This window comes from Equus asinus, chromosome 7 (genome assembly GCF_041296235.1).
Source record: "Equus asinus isolate D_3611 breed Donkey chromosome 7, EquAss-T2T_v2, whole genome shotgun sequence".
NCBI lineage: Eukaryota > Metazoa > Chordata > Mammalia > Perissodactyla > Equidae > Equus > Equus asinus.
The window spans coordinates 73,929,373-73,941,974 of NC_091796.1; the positions used below are offsets into that span (position 1 = coordinate 73,929,373).

Genomic DNA, 12,602 nt, shown 5'->3' on the forward strand with positions numbered 1-12,602 from the left:
ATAAAGATGGAAAACGGCAACATTATGAAACATACATTAATGTTCAGCTATTTCTTGTATATCATGGTCCAGTATTTGGTTCAGAAACCTGAATGGAATTAGGGTGCTTGACATGGTCATCCAGAGAGACACTGAAGAGAGACTTAATCAGTCTACTTTGTGGAATTCATAGTCTGAGGGAGTCTATTTCACTCTTAGAAAGATTCCTCAATGGAAGTGTTGGCTAGATGGTCCCTAGGGCCTAAACATATACTGCCATAAAGCCTGTCATGGGTTCAATTTCATCTAAAACCAGAATATTACACTAAATTATATACCTCTGTCTTACCCCACCACCCTGGGTAAAGTTTTGCTTTATTTTGAGAAAATTCAATTTAGAAGTCTCCTCTATATGATTCTCTGCTAACTTACTTTTTATCCTTAAAAAGTTCACCCACAGCAAGAGCATGATACCTTGGACTCCTGGTTCTCCAATATATGGGCCATTACACATTGTAAAAGCACTTAGCAATGCAAACCCGGGCAGGCTGGCCCAGAGCTTGGGCTCTTTAACCATCATCCTGTGTGACTTCTCCCATCATGGTCACCTCTCCTTCTCACCATCAGACATCATTTGAGGACAACAGCAACCACATCTTTGGAAGCCTGATTTCTAGAGTCCTTCGGTGTGGACTTTTTCTCCTGGGTGGAAAGTCCTGAGGATTCTCCAAAGCTACGAAGCAATTTTGACTTTATCTCTATTTATTCTTAATGACTAGCATGTCATACTCGATAAAAGTAAAGTTAGGAGCTCAAGTTTTCTTATAAGAGAGTTCTGTTCAGTCCTTTTCTACCTCCTACAAGTTTTTCATATTGGGCAAGCGGTTTAAACTTTTTGAGCCCCAGTCTCCTTATTTGTAAAACAAAAACAAAAACGAAAACCAGGGGAAATAGTACCTAGGCATTTTGTGAGAATTCAGTGAGATAATATACCTAAAGCATTTGGCACAGTGCTCGACATACAGTAGGTGTTCAGTAAATGGTAACTATTATAGCCAAATTCTTCTTTCTATCACCACAATGGTGTAAAAGTGGAATTATCTGGCCTTTCTAGAATCCCTAAAGAATGCAAAGAGAGCCCCCATGATTGATATCCATTGCTGCTTAAAAGAGTATGCTATCTGAGTGGAAGATGCTACATAAGCCAAGGGTACTGTGGTATAATATTATTATAACAGGACTTTTTCAGTTGCAAGTAATAGAGAATCTTGACTCAAGTGGCCCAGACAGAGGGAAATACAATGTCTCACTTAACAAGTCTGGGTGTAGGGCAGCTCCAAATTGCATTCCAAATTCAGAAGCTGGAACATTGTCATCCAGTCTGTTCTTTCCATCTTCTGCCCTGTTGTCCTCAAGTCAGCTCATCCATGATTCTAGACAGTGGTAGCAGTTCAGAGGTTACATTCAGGAATGATATTCAGTAGAAAAGAGGCTTATCTCCTCTCCGAGATGATTTTTTTTTGAGAGCAAGGAAAACTTTCCCAGAAGTTCTTCAGCATATTTCTCATGTCTCTTTGGCCCAACTGGTTGATACTCACACCTCTAAACTAGTCAATAACTAAGGGAAAGGCCCACTTTGACTACCTTGTACCTACCAGGATTTCTCTCTTCTCTGAGCACAGGACTGCAAAGAAAGAGTGGAACCTTACGAATATGGGTCTCCAGCAGCAAAGAAAAAGGAAATGGCTGTTGGGTAAGGAACCAAAAGTATCTGCTACACTTAGGATACCAATTCCTTGAGATCTAACTAGGGCTGCTTAGAATTCCTGTATTTGAATGCAGTATAATAAAGGAGGGAGTAACCTCAGTAAGTTTGTGTCCAGACAAGAGCTTTCATGGAAAACTCACTGAAATCCCGAAACAACAACAATAAAAAGACAGTAAGATGTTCCAAGGTGAAAATTAGCATCACATGTATTGCAATAGTATTTAATATACAATTATTTCAAATACAATTATAAACACCCTGTTCTAAAAGCAAAATTACATGAGTGCAGTTTGTCTTTTGCAAAAGATTCTTGGGAATTTTCACATAGAGCACTTCCATTTGCTTTAGCAGGGCTAAGCAAAGCAGTGGTACATTTTTCCGTCTTGCCTCTATCCTTAAAAATCCTTATTAGATGCAACAAAAATGGCATATTGAGTTCAAAAATCTCATTTATGGTGCATTCAAAATACTTAACAATTCAATCTGTCTGACCTACTCCTATGTTCATGTTCCTGGTCATTCTCTGTCAATTACCTAGTACTCTCTTCCCTGCAAAATGAAGCCACTTTTTTTTTGTATTAGATTTTTGCCCACAGTTCAAAATCGTTTCAACTTGCAGCTGTGCTTAGGAGACTGGAAGATGCTAAAATTACAGAGAAAGGATATTGACTTAGGGATTGATTTTAAAATAATTGTGGAGCACTATTGGCTTAGAGAGTGTTAAGGAATACCAAAGAAAATTATATTAAGAAGCATTAAGAGGAGAACTTACGTTACCTTCTAAAACTCTAACTTAAATTCATATTTGGGCCTCTTGAGATTTCAAAACCTGCTGTTTGTTTCCCAGCTAGTAGAATGATTTTGCTTTGCATTTTAAAAGCCTACATTTTTTCCAAGCTACATTCTCTACTGGCTATTGCTCAGTGATATAGTCAATGATGATGAACATTGGAGACTTCAAGAAGTCTCACCCCTGTGCTGTGAACATATAGCAATTCTAGGCGTAGAACAATGCATTGTTTATGAAAACACTGCTATAAAGCTATGTGAACACGAGGGGAAAATTATTAGGAAAAACTAGAACATAGACTTTTTCCTGGGCAGAATAGCCATATTTATTCCTTAGAAGTGGGTGTATGATACAGTCACTCCTTCTGACTAAACTGAAAGGACTTCAAAATGTAACTCACAATCTCAGACCATTTATTTCAGATTACTAGAACAATCAGTTTATCTGTGAGGGATAGATGTGACATTCTTGTCAGAAAAAATGGAAGGCATAATTTAATTATTAAAGTTGTTATTTGAATACACATTTATACTCCTTGTTTGCAATGTTTCTCTTCCACCTATTCATTTGTCTGTTAAATCAAATACAGGGTTGAAATATTTGTAATTAATCAAAAGCAAGTCTGTAAACTGCCTTTGAAGAATTAAACTACCATATTTTATTTGTCAACTAAACTGTTATGTACAAATATCTACTCACAAGTGAAATTAAGACAAATCTTTTGCTATTATAGAAGTAGTCTGTTCTAAGCCAATACTTAAAATATTTCCACATATTAAAAAGTTGTATTCACCAAGCATCTCAGGCCACTGAATGTGATTAAGATTTGCCAAATGTACAACAATGGTCTTACAATAATAGCAACACTTTATCTCGTTGAAAATGATTTGGCCACAATACCTTAGCAAGACATAAACAACACAGTAACATCAATAACTGAAAATGGGACTTATGCTCTGGGAACATAGAGTAGATATACTTTTCCCTATTCCTACTGCTACTTAAGTACAACTTAAAACCCTGGACATTGTATCTAAAACAAACATAAGACTCTGAAAGGCAGAGAGAAGAAAGCAGGCCAGCCAGTGACCTTGGGCTCTGAGGAACACCATGGTGGTTAGTTGCCTGGGTTTTCTTTTATGCCTCATATATCCCAGACTTGGAACAGAAGTCAGGTGCCCAGAAACATCCATGTCTAAAATATAAGAAGAAAATATTACTGTCTTAACCCATTAGGGTTACTACAACAAAATACCACATTCTGGGTAGCAACATAAATTTATTTCTCAGAGTTCTGGAGACTGGGAAATCCAGGCTATGTTCTCACGTGGTAGAAGGGGGTGAGGTATCTCTCTGGAGCCTCTTTTATAAGGGCAATAATCCCATTCATGAGGACTCTTCCCTCATGACCTAATCACCTCCAAAGGCCCCACCTCCCTGAACAGCATCACATTGAGCATTAGGGTTTCAACATATGATTTTGTGGGGAATGCAAACATTCAGACTATAGCAATTATGAACAACTCCACATACATAAACTTGACAGCTTAGATGAAATGGACCAATTCTTTGAAAAACAGAAACTACCACAACTCATCTAATATTAAATAGATAATCTTAATTGCCCTATAACTATTAGGGAAATTGAACTTATAACTTAAAAACTCCCCCCCGCCCCACACACAATAAAAAATCTCCAGCTCCAGATGACTTCACTGGACAATTTTACCAAAGGTTTAAAGAAGAGTTAACACCAATTCCAAACAATATCTTACAAAAAACAGAAAAGGAGGAAACACTTCATAATTCATTTTTTTAGTATTTTTCAATATTTTAAAAAAATTGAGATATAATTGACATGTGCCATTGTTTTAGGAGTACAACAAATGATTTGACCCAATTCATTGCATGAAGCTAGTATTATCCTGATACCAAAACTAGACAAAACAACATAAAAAAAGAAAACTAAAGACCAATATGCCTTCTAAATATACACAAAAATCCTTAACAAAATATTAGCCAATCAAATTTAGCAACACATAAAAGAATTATATACCATGACTAAGTGGGGTTAATTCCAGGGATGCAAGCCTGGTTCAACGTTCAAAAATCAGTGTAACTCACTGTATTAACAGGCTAAAAAAGAAAAATCATATCAATAGACACAGAAAAAGCACTTGACAAAATCAATACCCACTTGTGATAAAAACTCAGAAAAATAGTAATATAGAACTTCCTCAATAGAGAAAGATAAAAAGCAGATAAAAAGTATCTACCAAAAATCTACATCTAATATTATATTTAATGGTGAAACACTGAATACTTTCCCTCTAAGATTGGAAGAAGGAAGTCTGTGCTTATCATTCTTATTCAACATAGTGCTGAAAGATCCAGCCAGTGCAAAAAAGCAAGAAAAGGAAATAAAATGAATACAAATTGGAAAGGAAGAAATAAAACTGTTTTTGTTCACAGATGACATAATTGTCTATACCGAGAATCCCAAAGAATCAATTTAAAAAAAAAAAACTCCTGGAATTAATAAGCAATTATAGCAGGGTTGCAGGATGCAACGTTAATATATAAAAATCAATTGCTTTTCTATACACCAGTAATGAACAATTGGAAATTGAAATTAGAAGCATAATACCCTTTAAATCAGCACCAAAGTGAAATACTTAGATATAAATCTATCAAAATATGTACAAATCTATATCTTGTACTGAAAACTGAAAACCATGGATGAATGAAATCAAGGAAGGGGGCTGGCCCTGTGGCCCAGTGGTTAAGGTTGCATGCTCCTTCAGCAGCCCAGGTTTTTGCCAGTTCAGATCCTGGGTGCAGACCTAGCACTGTCATCAGGCCATGCTGAGGCAGCGTCCCACACAGCACAACCAGAAGGACCTATGATTAGAATATACAGCTATGTACTGGGAGGTTTTGGGGCGAAGAAGAAGAAAAAGATTGGCAACAAATTTTAGCTCAGGTGCCACTCTGTAAAAAAAATTTAAAAAGAAAAAAAAGAAATAAAGGAAGGTCTAAATAAATGGAGAGATACTCAATGTTCATGGATAGGAAGACTCGTTCAATATTGTTAAGATGTCAATTCTCCCCAATTTGATCTATGGTTTCAACACAATCCCAATCAAAATTCCAGCAAGTTATTTTTGTGGATATCAGCAAACTGATTCAGAAGGTTATATTGAAAGGCAAAAGACCCAGAATAGTCAACACAATATTGAAGGAGAACAAAGTCAGAAGACTGAAACTAACCAACTTCAAGATGTACTATAAGCTATAGTAATCAAGACAGTGTGGTAGAGGTAAAAGAATGGACACAGAGATCAATGGAACAGATTTGAGCCCAGAAATAGACTGACGTAAATATAGTCAATTGATCTTCAACAAAAGAACAAAGGCAATTCGATGGAGAAAGGATAGTCTTTTCAGCAAATGGCACTGGAACAACTGGATATCCACATGCAAAAAAATAAGTCTGGATACAGACCTTAAAACTTTCATAAAAATTAACTGAAAATGGATCACAGACTTAAATGTAAAACACAAAACTCTAGAACTCCTAGAAGACAACATAGAAGAAAATCTAGGTGATCTTAGATTTGGAGATGACTTTTTAGACACAACACCAAATGCATAATTCATGAAAGAAAAAATCAATATGTTGGACTTCATTAACATTTAAAACTTCTGCCCTATGTATAGCACCAAGAGCGAACCATAATGTAAACTATGGACTTTGAATGATTATGATGTGTCGATGTAGATTCATCAATTGTAACAAATGTACCACTCTGAAAGTTGAAAATGGAGGAGGCTATGCATGTGTGAGGCAGGGGGTATACAGGAAATCTCTGCATTCTTCCCCTTAATTTTGCTGTGAACCTTAAATTGCTCTAAAAAATAAAGTATTAAAACAAAACAAAACAAAACAATGTTCTCTGTGAGAGTCACTGGTAAGAAAATTGAAAAATAAGCCACAAATTGGGAGATAATCTTTACAAAACATATATCTGATAAAAGACTGGTATCCAAAATATACAAAGAAATCTTAAAACTCAACAATAAAGAAGCAAACAACTCAAGTTAAAAATGGGCAAAAGTTCTGAACAGATACCTGACCAGAGAACATATACAGATTGCAAACAAGCATATAAGATGCTCAACATCATATGTCATTAGAGAATTGCAATTAAAACAATGAGATACCACTACACACCTATTAGAATGGCTAAAATCCAAAACACTGAGAACCAAATGCTGGCAAGGATGTGGAGAAATCGGAACTCTCCATCATTGCTGGTGGGAATACAAAATCACTTTGGAAAACATTTTGGCAGTTTCATACAAAACTAAAAATATCCTTATCATATGATCTAGCAATTGCACTCCTTGGTATTTACCAAAATGAGCTGAAAATTTATATCCACACAAAAACCTGCACATAAATGTTTATAGCAGCTTATTCATAATTGCCAAAAATTAAAAGCAACCAAGATTCACCAATGGGTGAATGGATAACCAAACAGCACATCCATACAATAGCTTACTCAGTGACAAAAAGCAAAGAGCTATCAAGCTACAAAAAGACACAGGGTAACTTTAAATGCATATTGCTAAGTAAACGAAACAAGTGTGAAAAAGCAACATGCTAAATGATTCCAAATATATGACATTCTGTAAAAGGCAAAATTACGGAGATGGTGAAAAGATCACTGGTTGCCAGAGGTTTAGGAGGTAGGGAAGAACAAACAGATGGAACACAGACCATTTTTTAGGGCAGTAAAACTATTCTGTATGATACTGTAATGGTGGCTACATGTCATTATACATTTGTCAAAACCCATAAATGTATAACACAAAGAATGAACCTTAATGTAAACTATAAACTTTTGAGAGGATATGGGGAAATGGGAATGCTCATACACAGCCGGTGGGAGTGCAAACTGGTGCAGCCGCTATGGAAAACAGAATGGACATTCCACAAAAAAAACCCACTGCTGGGTATTTATCCAAAGAACATGAAAACATGAATGCGTAAAGATATATGCACCTCTATGTTCATTGCAGCATTATTCACAATAGCCAAGACTTGGAAGCAACCTAGGTGCCCATCAAGTGATGAATGGATAAAGAAGATGTGGTATAGATACACAATGGAATACTACTCAGCCATAAAAAAGATAAAATCTTGCCATTTGTGACAACACAGATGGACCTTGAGGATATTAGGCTAAGTGAAATAAGTCAGAGGGAGAAAGTCAAATACTATATGATCTCATTCATAAGTAGAAGATAAAAACAACAACAAACAAACACATAGAGACTGAGATTGGATTGGCGGTTACCAGAGGGGAAGGGGGGCAGGGAGAAGGGCGAAAGCAGTGATTAGGCACATGTGTGTGGTCATGGATTGTAATTAGTCTTTGGGTGGTGAACACAATGTAATCTACACAGAAATCAAAATATAAGGATGTACACTTGAAAATTATATAATGTTACAAACCAATGTTACTGCAATAAGAAAACAAACTATGAATTTTCATTAATTAATAATGAATCAAAACTGACTCATCAATTGTAACATATATACCACACTAAAGCAAGAAGTTAATAATGAGGAACACTGTGGGGGTGGGGGGAAGAGTATATGGAAACTCACTGTACTTTATAGTCAATCTTTCTATAAACCGAAAACTGCTCCGAAAATAAAGTCTATTAATTTTTTTTAAATGTGGTATATCCATACAATGGAATACTATTAAGTAACAAAAAGAACAAAATACTAATGCATGCTACAACACGGATGAACTTCAAAAACATAACCCTAAGTAAAAGAAACCAGATGCAAAAGGCATTGCAGTCATTTGTTTCTATGAAATGTCTGGAAAAGGCAAATGTATACAGACAGAAAGCAGACTGGTGGCTGCCTGGCACTAGTGGTGGGAGGGGACGCTGAATGCATATCGGTAAAAGGGACCTTTTTAGGATGTTGGAAATGTAAAAGTAGATTGTGGTATTTGCACAACTCCACAAATTGCTAAAAAGCATTGAATTGTGCATTTTTAAATGAGTGAATATTATGGGATGTAAATTATATCTCAATAGAGCTATTTAAAAAAAATTTATATATAAACAAAAGGTTAGCCATTAAACACATTCAGCTGGTTACCTATGGGTGTGGAGAATGAGGCCAAAAAAGAGTAAACAAATGAAATAAGAGATGGACCTTTCATGGCCCCAAATGATGAGACATGAACTAAAGAGTTTAACTCAAACTTCTGCACCTAAGTTCCAAATTATGGAAAGCAAGGAGGCAATCCACAGAAGAGGAAACCAAGTGGTGAAAACGCATATAAAAAGATGTTTACTCTCACTAGTAGTCAGGAAACTGCAGATGAAAGTAACAACTTTTTTTCTTTTTTAAAGATTTTATTTTTTCCTTTTTCTCCCCAAAGCCCCCCGGTACATAGTTGTGTATTCTTCGTTGTGGGTTCTTCTAGTTGTGGCATGTGGGACGCTGCCTCAGCGTGGTCTGATGAGCAGTGCCATGTCCGCGCCCAGGATTCGAACCAACGAAACACTGGGCCGCCTGCAGCGGAGCGCGCGAACTTAACCACTCCGCCACAGGGCCAGCCCCTCAACTTTTTTTTTTTAAAGAGTAGCACCTGGGCTAACAACTGTTGCCAATCTTCCTTTTTTTTTTTTAAAGATTGGCACCTGGGCTAACAACTGTTGCCAATCTTTTTTTTTTTTTTTCTGCTTTATCTCCCCAAATCCCCCCTGTACACAGTTGTATATCTTAGTTGCAGATCCTTCTAGTTGTGGGATGTGGGACGCCACCTCAGGTGGCCTGACGAGCGGTGCCATGTCCGCGCCGGGATCCGAACCCTGGGCCACCGCAGCGGAGCACGAACTTAACCACTCGGCCACGGAGCCGGCCCTGAAAGTAACAACTTTTAATGCAACTAACAAAAACCAAAAGAGTGACAGGATTCAGTTCTGGCTAGGATGAGAAAGGGAGTGAGTTACCCTCAAATGATCAGCTTCCACCTTCTTGAAGGTAGTAACCTGGCAATGGCTACTAAAATTTTAAATACTCATACACTGTGACCCTATCATCTCACATTTTTAATCCTGCAGAAACAAAAGCACCACTGTGGTAGGATAGATGTAGAATGATATTTATTTTGACATTATTTGTAGTGACAAAAATAAAAGAAAGAGTTCTATTGTACATCAGTAGGGGAATGATTGAACAAGTTAAGATACATACGTACCATAGAACAGTTATGTAGTTATTAAAAGAATATTATATCTATATCTTTTACATAGGTATAACTATGAGACATTATTAAGTAAAAAGAGGAAGTTGTGGAGTATTTTTACTAGAATGATCCTAGTTTTGTAAAAACACTACTACTGGGGCCGGCTCCATGGCTGAGTGGTTAAGTTTGAGTGCTCTGCTTCAGCAGCCTGGGGTTTCCCCAGTTAGGATCCTGGGTGTGGACATGGCACTGCTCATCAGGCCATGCTGAGGCGGCATCCCACATGACACAGCCAGAGGCACTCATAACTAGAATATAGAACTATGACCTGGGGGACTGTGGGGAGGAGAAGAAGAAGGCAAAAAAAAAAAAGAAGAAGAAGATTGGCAACAGTTATTGTTATATTAACAGTTATATTAACAATATAACAGTTATATTAGCTCAGGTGCCATTCTAAAAAAATTTTTAAAAACACTACCTGTATATCTGTGCTTGAACATTCCCATAACCATGGCGATGGTAACATTGGTTACTGAGTTGAGATAGGCAGAGAGAGTGTTGGGGAAGATTATTACTGTTTTCTTCACCCCTTTAGCATAATTTTAAGGATGGTGGTAATCTGTTACTTTTGCACATTCTTAAGAAAGCTTAATAAAGGATGTTTTTTATTTGCACGGACAAACCATTCAGTGCATCATTTCCATACACATATACTAGCGCAGAGGTAGAGACTGTATAAATCTTTCAACTCCATTAACTGCTGTTAATTTTTTTCCCATTTCTTTACTGTGGTAAAATACACTTAACATAAAATTTACCATCTCAACCATTTAAAAATAAACAGGTCAGTGGTATTAAATACATTCACAATGTTGTACAATGATTACCACTATCCATCTCCATAACTCTTTTCATCTTGTAAAACTGAAACTCTATACTCATTTCCCCCTCCCCCTACCCCTGGCAACCACAACTGTCTCTGTGATTTTGACTACTTTCTGTCTCTGTGATTTTGACTACTTAAAGTACCTCATATAAGTGGAATCATACAGTATTTGTGTTTTTGTGACTGGCTTATTTCACTTGGCACAATGTCCTCAAGGCTCATCCATGTTGTAGCATATGTCAGAATTTCCTTCTCTTTTAAGACTGAATAATATTCCACGGTACATACCACACCTTGCTTATCCACTCATCTGTTGATGGACACTTGGGTTGTTTCCCAGTTTTAGCTATTGTGAATAGTGCTGCTATGAATACGGGTGTACAAATATCTCTTTGAGACCCTGCCTTCATCTTTTGGGTATATGCTCTTTCCCACAGGAGTTGTACCATTTTATATTACCACCAGTCGTGCACAAGGATTCCAATTTCTCCACATCCTCACCACCACTTGTTATTTCTGTTTTCTTGATAATAGCCAGCTTAATGGATATCTCATTGTAGTTTTGATTTGCATTTCCCTAAGGATTAGTGATGTGGAGCATATTTTCTTGTGCCTGCTGGCCATTTGTATATCTTCTTGGGAGGAATGTCTATTCAAGTCTTTTGCCAAGTTTTGAATCAGGCTGTTTGTTTTTTGTTGTTGAGTTTTAAGAGTTCTATATATGTTCTGGATATTAATCCCTTGTCAGATAGAAGATTTGTAAATATTTTCTCCCTTTCTGTGGGTTGCCTCCTTACTCTGTGGATACTCTTCAAAACACAACTTTTTTAATTGAGGTAACATTGGTTTACAGAGCATTATGTAAATTTCAGGTGTACATCATTGTTTATATTTCTGTGTAGACTACATCGTGCTCACCATCTAAAGTCTACTCATCACCTATCACCATACACATGTGCCCTTCACTCTCCCCACTCCCTCCTTCCCCTGATAACCACTAATCTATTCTCTATATCTGTGTGTTTGTTGTTGTTTATCTTCCACAGAGGAATGAAATCGTACAGTATTTGGCTTTCCCCATCTGACCTATTTCACTTAGCATAATGCCTGATACACAAAATTTAACAATTTTCATGATGTCCAATTTGTCTATTATTCTTTTGTTTCCTGTGCCTTTGGTGTTATATCCAAGAAATCATTGTCATGCCCTACGTTTTCTTCCAAGAGTTTCATAGTTTTAGGTCTTACATTTAGGTCTTTGATCTATGTTGAGTTAATGTTTATATGTGGTGTTAGGTAAGAGTCCAACTTTATTTTCTTGCATGTGGATATCCAGTTTTGCCAACATCATTTGTTAAAAAGACTGTCCTTTTAGGGGCTGGCCCCATGGCCTAGTGGTTAAGTTCAGTATGCCCCGCTTCAGTGGCCCAGAAGTGGTATAGGTCCACACCAGCAGCCATGGTGTGGCAGTGACCCACGTATAAAATAGAGGAAGATTGGCACAGATGTTAGCTCAGTGCAAATCTTCCTCAGCAAGCAAACAAACAAAAAGACCCCATTGAAAGGTCTTGTTATCCTTGTCAAAAATAATTTGACCATATATTTGAGGGTTTATTTCTGGGCTCTCTATTCTCTTCAATTGGTCTATATGTCTGTGTGTATGTCAGGACCACACAGTTTTGATTATTGTAGCTTTGTAGTAAGTTTTGAAATCAGCAAGTGTGAGTCCTTCAGTTTTGTTCTTTTTCAAGATGGTTTTAGCTATTCAGGGATTCTTGAGATTCCATATGAATTTTAGGATTTATTTTTCTATTTCTGCAAAAAAAATATCACTGGCATTTTGATAGGAATTGCATTGAATCTAGAGATCACTTTGGGTAGTACTGATATCTTAAC

The 12,602-nt window shown here is 36.8% G+C and overlaps 1 long non-coding RNA gene across 1 annotated transcript in view; it reads right to left on the minus strand.

Annotated features, from left to right (window-relative positions):
* Positions 1–1,936: 1,936 nt before the first annotated feature.
* LOC106839154 (uncharacterized) overlaps positions 1,937–12,602 on the minus strand; it is a 35,576-nt gene continuing 24,910 nt past the window's right edge. Inside the window, exon 7 of the long non-coding RNA XR_001400034.3 lies at positions 1,937–3,732. This is a non-coding gene — a long non-coding RNA (uncharacterized lncRNA). The remainder of the gene's footprint in view (positions 3,733–12,602) is intronic.